This window comes from Leopardus geoffroyi, chromosome A1 (assembly GCF_018350155.1).
Source record: "Leopardus geoffroyi isolate Oge1 chromosome A1, O.geoffroyi_Oge1_pat1.0, whole genome shotgun sequence".
NCBI classification, from domain to species: domain Eukaryota; kingdom Metazoa; phylum Chordata; class Mammalia; order Carnivora; family Felidae; genus Leopardus; species Leopardus geoffroyi.
The window spans coordinates 1,220,635-1,230,393 of NC_059326.1; positions in this window are offsets into that span (position 1 = coordinate 1,220,635).

The window sequence follows — 9,759 nt, forward strand, 5'->3', positions numbered from 1 at the left end:
CACGATTGATTGCTATCTTCCCTCTGTGTCTTAATGATGATTTCCAGAGGCCATAACTTTAATCCGCACAAAATCTGTGAAGTGTGGCTCTTCCTTTGCAACACCAGAAGGGTGGAAGGGATAACGGTGAAATACTCTTTTGAAAATCTATAAATTCTCTGGGTGACCTCTCCTGCCTTTCCATGGAAAGCAAAGGGGACTCCAGCCCCCACTCCCTTCAGGGCCACCCCCCATGCCCTGCCCTGCTGGTCAGTGGAGCAGACTCACAGTGTAAGCTCAAAGTACAGCGCAGGGACTCTTCCTCGTAAGTGACATAGTCCCAGATGCCTGGAAGGGAGACGACCGTGTTCTCCCTTTAAAAAACACAAAACAAAACAAAAAACCCCCCAAAAACTAACATTTGTCTATTCAGTCCACAAAAAAGCCTATATTGAGCAGGGCTTTGTTAGGCCGGGGACATAGAGGAAACAGTTCCCATATCAAGAGTTTTCTAGTCTGATTTTTCAAATCTGTGTGCAAAGGTCATTTGAGATGCTGTTGAAAGGATAATAGGACAGGTTTCTGGGAATCTAATTCTGTGAGTCTTGGGTGAGCCTAGGAACTTGCATTTTTATCAATTATCCTGAGTGTTCCTGGTATAGGTAGTCTGAGAGTGATACTTGGAAACATGCTAGTTATGGATGTTCTTTGCTTTTTGATTTTTATTTTTTTTTTAAATTTTTTTTTCCATTTATTATTTTTTATTTTTGGGACAGAGAGAGACAGAGCATGAACGGGGGAGGGGCAGAGAGAGAGGGAGACACAGAATCGGAAACAGGCTCCAGGCTCTGAGCCATCAGCCCAGAGCCTGACGCGGGGCTCGAACTCACGGACCGCGAGATCGTGACCTGGCTGAAGTTGGACGCTTAACCGACTGCGCCACCCAGGCGCCCCTGCTTTTTGATTTTTAAAAGGATATGAGGGTTTTTATTTTTTCCTGTGTTCTGTTTATTTTATTTTATTTTTAGCTCTGGTATAGTTAACATACAGTGTTATATTAGTTTCAGGTGTACAATATAGTGATTCAACAATTCCATACATCAAACCAGGAAAAAGACTCTTAACTATAGAGAACACACCGATGATTATCAGGGGGGAGGCAGGTGAGAGGACGGGTGAAATAGGTGATGGGATTAGGGAGTGCACTTGTGATTTTGGATTATGGTAAAATACACAGAACATAAACTTTTCACCATTTTATTTACTTATTTATTTATTTTTAAATGTTTATTTAGTTTTGAAAGAGAGAGAGCCAGAGTGAGTGGGAGAGAGGCAGAGAGAGGGGGGCAGACAGAGGATCCAAAATGGGCTCTGTGCTGACAGCAGAGAGCCCTCTGTGGGGCTGGAACCCAGGAACCATGAGATCATGACCTGAGATGAAGCCAGACATTTGACTGACTGAGCCACCCAGGCGCCCCACTTTTTTTTTTTTTTTTAATTCAAGTGAGTTAACATACAGTGTAGTCTTGGCTTCGGGAGTAGAACCCAGTGATTCATCTCTTACACACGACACCCAGTGCTCATCCTGAAAACCATCAAAATCCTACAGGAGAGAACAGGCAACAACCTCTTTGACCTAGGCAGCAACTTCAGCAACTTCTTACTTGACACATCTCTGGAGGCAAGGGAAATAAAAGCAAAGATGAACTATTGGGGCCTCATCAAGATGAAAAAAACAAAAACAAAAACTTCTGCACAGTGAAGGAAACAATCAACAAAACTAAAAGGCAACCCATGGAATGGGAGAAGATATTTGACATATCAGATAAAGGGTTTGTATCCAAAATCTGTAAAGAGCTTACTGAGCACTGCACTTTTAACCATTTAATTGTACGATGCACAGAGATGTTTAGTCACAATGTTTTTCCACCATCACCACTGTTTAGTTCTATATTGTTTTCGTCACCTGAAAGGAAACATAGTACCCACTGAACAGTCACTCCCTGATTCCCAACCCCTGACTAACTACTAATCTGCTTTGTTTCTATGGATTTACCTGTTCAGGATATTGCATACAAAAGGGCTCATGCCATATATGGCCTTTTGTGTCTGGCCTCTTTTACTTAGCATGATGGTTTCGAAGTTCATCCGTGTGGTAGCTCACGTTTGTACCTCATTCCTTTTAATGCACGAATATACCACGTTTCATTTACCCGTTCATCAGTTGACGGGCACTCTGGTTGTTTATACCTTTTGGTTATTGTGAACAACGCTGCTATGAACATCCGTGTGCAAGTTTTTGTGTTAACACTTGTTTGCAATTGTTTTGAGTATAAACCAGAAGAGGAGAGGGGCCACTGGGTCATGTGGTCGTTCTATGTTTAACTTATTGAGGAACTACCCATCTTCTATCCAGCTGCCCCGCTTTGCAATCCTACCTCCAGTGTCTGAGGGTTTCACTTTCCCCACAGCCTCACCAACACTTGTTATTTCCTTTGTCTTTTTTTAAGCTACCGCCGTCCTAGTGGGTACTAAGGGATTATCTCGTTGTGGTTTTGCTTTGCATTTCCCTGATGTCTAATGACACTGAGCATCTTTCAATATGCTCGTTGGCCATTCGTATATCAATGGAGAAATGTCTGTTTGGTTATGGACGTTTTCATGTGTCCAAGTGATCTACAAACACTATCTCAACAAATACAGAGTTCCCCCGATGTGCAAAATGTAGGCTGCTGCCCGACTCTGGCAGTTCTGTGTTCCCTACAGACTTTGCCGTGATGAGGCAAGGTCTTGTGTCGGAGGATGAAGCGTATGCTGGCGATGGCCGGTGAAATTGGGAAGGGGGCACAGAGCCCGGCTCACCGTGAAGCTGTCATCGAAAAACGTGGCTGCGTGTCCTTACTCTTTCTGGCTGCCAGCGTTGGAAGTCCTGAGATACTGGTTACTACTCTGGGATTGTCCTCTAGTTCTCCACGGGGCCCTTCGCGTATGTGAACTGAAAGCCCTAGCTGTGGTTTTGGACCTTTTCTTTTTCATAATAAACCTTTTCTTTTAAAACAGTTTTAGACTTACAGAAAAATTGCAAAGATAATAGAGTTACCACATACCCTGCACGGAGTTTCTCCTAATAGTAAAGCCTTACATGAGTATGATACGTTTGTTACGATTAATGAACCTATGGCAATGTGTTATTACTCACTAAAGCCCACACTTTACTCAGGTTTCCTTAGTTTTTACCCAATGTCCTTTTCCTATTCCAGGATTTGTGTCTGAGATAGCGTGTCACCATTAGTCACCATGTACACTTAGGCTTCTCCCGGCTGTGACAGTTTCTCTGGCTTTCCTTGTTTTTGATGACCTCGATAATTTTGAAGAGTGCTGGCCAGGTATTTAACAGAAGGTCCCTCAACTGAGGTTTGTCTGATTATTTTCTTTGATTAGGTGGGGGTTATGCGTTTTGGGGAGGAAGACCACAGAAGAGAATTGCCATCTTCATGATGTCGTGTCAAAGGCACATGTTATAATCAACATCCCTTGTCCCTTGGGATGTCAGGCTTATTCATCTGGCTGGGGTAGGGTCTGTCCGGTCTTGCCACTGTAAGATTACATCCTCCCACCCCCCCTTCCATACTGTGCTTCTTGGAAGGAAGTCACTGCAGCTCACAGGTAAGGGGTGGGGGAGTTTCGCTCCACCTCTTTGAGGCTGGAGTAGCCACATAATGATCTGTTATTCTTCTGTGTGGGACATTTGTCCCTTCTCCCGATTTACTCATTTGGCCCGCATTTGTTTCTATTGCCACGGACTCATGGATATTTATTTTATACTTTGGATTATAATTCATAAATACTACCTTATTTATTTTGTTGTTCAAATCATTTCATCTTTGTCCGTTGGGAGTTCTTTCACTTGGTTCCTCTTTACCTTTCGATACACACCCATCACTGTGGGTTTTTTAAAATGCTTTCTTTCGAGCGCTGCAAGATGCTCGAGGCTCGTATTGTGTGTGCCGTGCCCCATCCCTAGGATCAGGCATTTCTCCAGGGAGCCCTGCTTCCGTTCAGTGGAGAGCTCGGTGTCTGTGATCTCGTTTGCCTATTTGTTCTGTCTCCTCTACTTGACCGTGGGCTCCCCGAGGGAGGGTGTCTGGACTGTGTTGTTCATCAATTGGTGTTCCTGTACAAACACTAGTGCTGCGCCTGATGTATTCTTGAGGCTCAGCAAGCTTTTGTTGAATGAATAAGTTCAAGGAGTCTTTGTTGGGTGGACTAATTGAAAATATTAGAAGGGTCTGGTGGGTGAAAATACGAGGAAAGAGTAGTTTGAAGATCTAACCGGTGACGTGTCTGTGTACGTGACAGAGTGGCAGGTCTCCAGGAAGAGTGGGGACATGGTGCTGACCCTCGAAACAGTTATGATCTCACAGGGAGATGCGACACGTGCTGTTAGAGGGCAAGGGGCCTGTCGTTTTGCAGCCAGAAGTTACAGGCGTCTCCAGAGAAGTCAACCTGGAGAGTGCAGCATCCGGGTCTTAGCTCTGCAGAAACAACGTAACGTTATGGGACGTGGAAGAGAGGAGATCCCAGGCCCCAATCCAATGACACGACACTGTTTTCTCATGCAGAAGCACCTGGCCTAACGGGCACTTGGTGGGAAGGAGCCCCTGGGAGACCCGTCCGCTCCCCCACAACGCCTTATGGTACTCTACAGTTGTGAGCAGGACAGGTAGATGCTTTAAGGTTCTTGCCATCGAGCCGTCCATCAAGTGACCTCAGTCCAGTATCTGGCCTGCCGTCTAGAGACAGGATCATTTCTGAAAAAAACGCTGGATTCTTGGTCTTTGACTCTCGGCTTTTTAAGCTTCATGCAGAATATAGTTCTTATTTAAACACATCTTCACTTCTTATGTCATCTCGAAATACACCTAGTGGGGTTATACTTTGCTTCTAATACACATATCCAGACTCTTCTCCTTCTTTTATCTTCTTTTTCTGTTTGCTTTTCACAAACCTTAGTATTTCCAGGTTTTCTTTAGCAACTTATTAGTGATTTCTTAGATTGGGATATTTCCGTGGCAGGCCAGTACTAATTTGGGGTGACATTTTCATGACTTTAAGTACACATCCTGGGGTGACTTCTTATAACCCTCTAAGTTCTGGCCAAAGAAGAATATATTAAAACTATGTAGGGGCGCCTGGGTGGCGCAGTCGGTTAAGCGTCCGACTTCAGCCAGGTCTCGATCTCGCGGTCCGGGAGTTCGAGCCCCGCGTCGGGCTCTGGGCTGATGGCTCAGAGCCTGGAGCCTGTTTCCGATTCTGTGTCTCCCTCTCTCTCTGCCCCTCCCCCGTTCATGCTCTGTCTCTCTCTGTCCCAAAAATAAATAAACGTTGAAAAAAAAAAAAAACTATGTATAATAATTATCACATATAATATCATGTCCCACAAAATATCATTTCACAATGTAAGACATACACCGCATACAAAAGCCAAATTCCCTTCTGCGGGGGATCAGCGAGGGGAGAGCTCAGTGAGGGTGCCAAGCTCTGGGCAGAGCTTCGTGGCCTAGGCAGGGGGCACAGAGCGCCTGGGATGGGCTGCGGGCAGGCATGTGTGTGTGGCAGCTGGATGAATGTGATGTGCTCGTGCGATGGCAGGTGGGGGGCGGGGACCGGCCGGCCCGGTGGCAACGGACTGCTGGTGTTGGGAATACAGGCGCATCGTGGTCAGGTAGGGCCCAAGTGCATGTGGGGGATGCCAGTCAGGAAGAGGAACTAGACTAGCTACGAAACGAGGAAGGAGGAGCAAGATGCCGCTTGACGTGAACCAAACGTGGTGACTTTAATGAAGCGCGCGTCCATTACGAGCCAGTGGGATGTGACTGCCCCACAGCCATTGCAACTTTGGGCACCTTCAGTGGAAGTTTGGTGTCTCGGCGAGCTGGGTGTTTCTTTTCCCTCTTTTCTAAGCTGGTCCCGCCCAGCGGGAGCAGATATGTTTCTTTCCAGGGGACATTTACAAACTGTAAACAGATGGGCCAGCAGTGGATTTCTACGAGGGGAGGAGTTGACCCGAGGTCAAATGACCCTCAGCAGGGTGCTGTCTGGATGGGGGACAGACCGAAGGTCTGCTCACTGGAGGAACACTGGGGAGGAAAAAAACTGAGGCCAGAGGTTCCGTTTTGAGCTTGAATGACCTAGACGATCATATTTCTCTTCCACTGACAAACAGAGATGCTGATAAAGGAAGCCGCCTTGGGAGTGATGGAGTCTGTGAGGCTGCCTGTGGGCCGGGACGGTGGCGGGGGGGGGGGGGGGGGCTGTTGGTGACACGCTATAGGCGACGTGTGGCTGAATGTCAGGAGTGAAAGCCTAGGTCTGGGAATCCAGTCTTGTTTCGGACTCCCTGTTTACCCTTCATTCCTGTCTGGTCAGCCTTTTCCAGATGGGCCTGCACGTTTCCCAACCGTGCTCAAAACCCCATCCATCTTTCATGGGCTTGCTGTTCCGCAGTTGTTCTTTGAATTCTTGTTTCCCCCCATTTACTCCTGGAGAGAGGTCATCCCCGTGTGCTCTCCCCGGTCCCTCTGCCCCGCGCTCCTATGCCCCACGTGCAGCCCTCCCTCTGTTACCGCTTTCCGTGCCTCTGCTTCACCTCTCTTGCGATGATCTCCTTGATGCTTAAGACATTTCAGGATGGAACCCGTCCCTTACTTATCTTTGTATCAGTGCTCCCCCCCGGCCCTTAGTACCACCTACCTAATGCGCAGATCGTGTCTGCTGCTTCTGTATCATTGATGGAGTACATCGTTCAGGTCAACGTGGAATTGAGGCAGTATACAGTTGCTGTTTGAGAGAGTCAATTCTACACGAGAAGGGCTTTGGTGGGAGAGAAGGTGGAGGTGTAAATGCTGAGCCTGCAGAAAAGAGGAGTGGGAGCCAGTAATAGGAGAGAGAAGAAGGGAATGGAGAGATAGAGGCTAGCCCAGGCGAGGGGCAGATAGCTGTGTGGCCGACTAGGTGGGGACAGAGTATCCAGGAGGGTGGTGCACTGATCAGGACCCACCGGGGAAGCAAAACCAATAATATATACATATATATATTATGCAGAAATTTATTTTAGGAATTGGCTCACATGATTGTGAGGGCTAGCAAAAGCCCAAATCTTCAGGGCAGGTCAGCAGGCTGGAGCCCCAGGGGAGAGCTGGTGTTGCAGCTTGAGTGTGAAGGCACTCTGAAGGCAGAGTTCTCTCTCCTTTGCTGGGACGGGGGGGGGGGGGAACCAGTCTTTCTGTGAAGGCCTTCAACTGATGTGTTGAGGCCCACCCACATTATGGAGGATAATCTGCTCTACTTAAAGTCTATGGTTTAACTGTCAATCACATCTAAAAAACATGTTCACAGGACATTTAGATTCATGTTTCCCCAACTACATGTTTGCACTGTAGTCTAGCCCAGTTGGTGGATACAATGAACCCTCACAGGTGGGTTCATTTCTTCCTCCCAGCAGATGAATCCTACCAAAGGGAGCAAAGCTTTAGGGCCACCCCGGTAGACAAGGTTACTTCTCCTTCCGGGGGCTCACGGTGGAGCTGAGAGGCCAGTGAGTAGACAAGCAATTGCCATACAGCAGTGAGGGCCGTGATGAGGGTGGTCAAGGGCAACGAGCACCATACACAGGCCGAGAACACGGGAGAAAAGCAGAGGGGACTCGTTAAGACCTTGATTTAATGTGTGGTATGCACATCGACAGAAGCCACCACAAAACGTTAACGATTATTTATTCTATCTTGTCTGAGGTGATGTTACAAGTAATCTTAATTTCCCCCCGACGATGAATACATGATACATTGATTGTTAGAAAAATAAAGACTAAAAAATAAACTAGAAGAGACTAGGGATATTGGAGGGTATGCCTTTGTCCCTTCTTTCTGTAAAAAGAACGGCGACCGTCCTGGAGACATTTTTCTCTGCGAGTGCCCTTTGGGAAAGAAGAAATCGCCTGCTGATAAGGTGTCGAATTCACTGCAGATGCACCCTTTTGGAACAATGAGCTTCTCATACGGAGTGTTGTTTGTTTACTTCTTCTCCGTGACTCTTCTCCAAAATGTAAGCCTGCTGACGTGACACATGACTGGTGTCACCCAGGTGTGTTATCAGCGGAAGGCTGCCGGGCCAGGCCCCGAGGCGAATGCGGCACCGGCCAGCGTTTTGAGCCTCGGGCTTGGGGCTAGTTCAGGAGTTGACCACGGAGTAGAAGACAGAACAAGAAAAGCCACATTGACTGTGACCCTGAAATAAAAGCAGACGCTTCAGGTCTACTCTTAACCCTCCCTACTAGGTTCCAGGTGCGCTCTTCCAGCAACTGGCTTTCTAACTTCTCTGGCAGGTGACCAAGGTCAGTGGGCCTTCCCTGAGAAAGGCCCTTGTTGTAGTGGGTTCACTACAGGTTCAGTCGCTCCTAACTCAGCTTGCGGCGAAGGCGAATCGAACACGGTTGCAGCTGAGCTTGGGGGCTGCTTCAGAGAAGAGACTCTGAGTGTTGGGTGGGATTAGAGGAGACCCAAAGGGATGGGCAAGAAGGTCCCACGTAGAGTGAGGGAAGAGCCTCCAGATCCCTCTGCTTTCCTGCTTCCTAAGATCTCCGGCAACAGCGATGCCTTCCCCCTCTCCGCCTCCCAGGCCAATCCAGGCATACTCCAAGGAGGAGATTAGAATAATAATGTTCTTATTAATTATTAATAAATTCTGCGGAACAGGCATTATCTCCACCTTCCGGCAGTCCCCCACAGCAGGTAATACTGTCCCCAGGGAGGCACTGGTGACTTAAGACTTCCCAGCTAGGTGCAGAGCCAGGATTCAGACCGAGCATACTTCAATCTCCAGTTTCATAATTGTTCCCGACAGCCTGTCACCTCTGACTGCGTCCTCCTGGATGCTCCCCTCAGCCTCCGCCCCTCTGCCCTCTCTTGCCTCTAATTGCACTTGGCCCTCGACGCTGCATTTCACCACTTCTCTGATCTATGGGGATTTTCACTTCCCTTCTGCTCTCCAGTGCACAGCTGTCCGCTGGCCAGTTAGTCAGGGCTCTGTGTGTTCTCTGCGCTATCCCGGCTTTAGAAGACCGAACTACAACCGCGGCCCCGGCCTTTCCTGGTTAATGAACTTGCCACCTTAAAAATGAGAAGCTGAAACATGGCAGCAGATGAAAGTTCCTGACAGGACCTGGCACCTGGGCAGGTGCTCCGTGAAAGCTCATTTCTTCCTTTCCCTCTCTTTCTCCTCCTCTCTTTTCTTGTCTTATTCTTTCCTCAGCTTCCTCCCTGTAAACTGGGGATGTTTCCGCATCTCACAGAATTGTTGGGATCTTAAATGAAGCCGTGTACATGAAAGGCCAAGCACAGTGTCTGAAACATAATGCGTCTCAATCTTTGCCACCATTTCCATAGGACATTTCTCACTCAACAAAAAATGTCAACAGTGTTTTTGTGCCACATTCTCCGCCTCCCCACCCCCCTTGCCCGGTCCTCCCTTGTCTCGCCAGCGTGTAATTTGATGGTGTTGTCGCAATGCGAGTTTAGGGAAAGAGGGTCTAATCTCAGCCGGGATGGTGCTTGTTTGAGATTTGGTGGCCTGTTTGCTCCTGGGTTCCCTGTTGTGTCAGTCAGCTCCCGGGCTCCTTGGACCTGCCTTTCTGGAGTGTTCCTGCCTCCTGCTCTCACGTGTGTTCAGGTCATCTGTTTGAGCTTGAAGACATTGCAGGGACTGTTTACAGTGTCCCAGGGA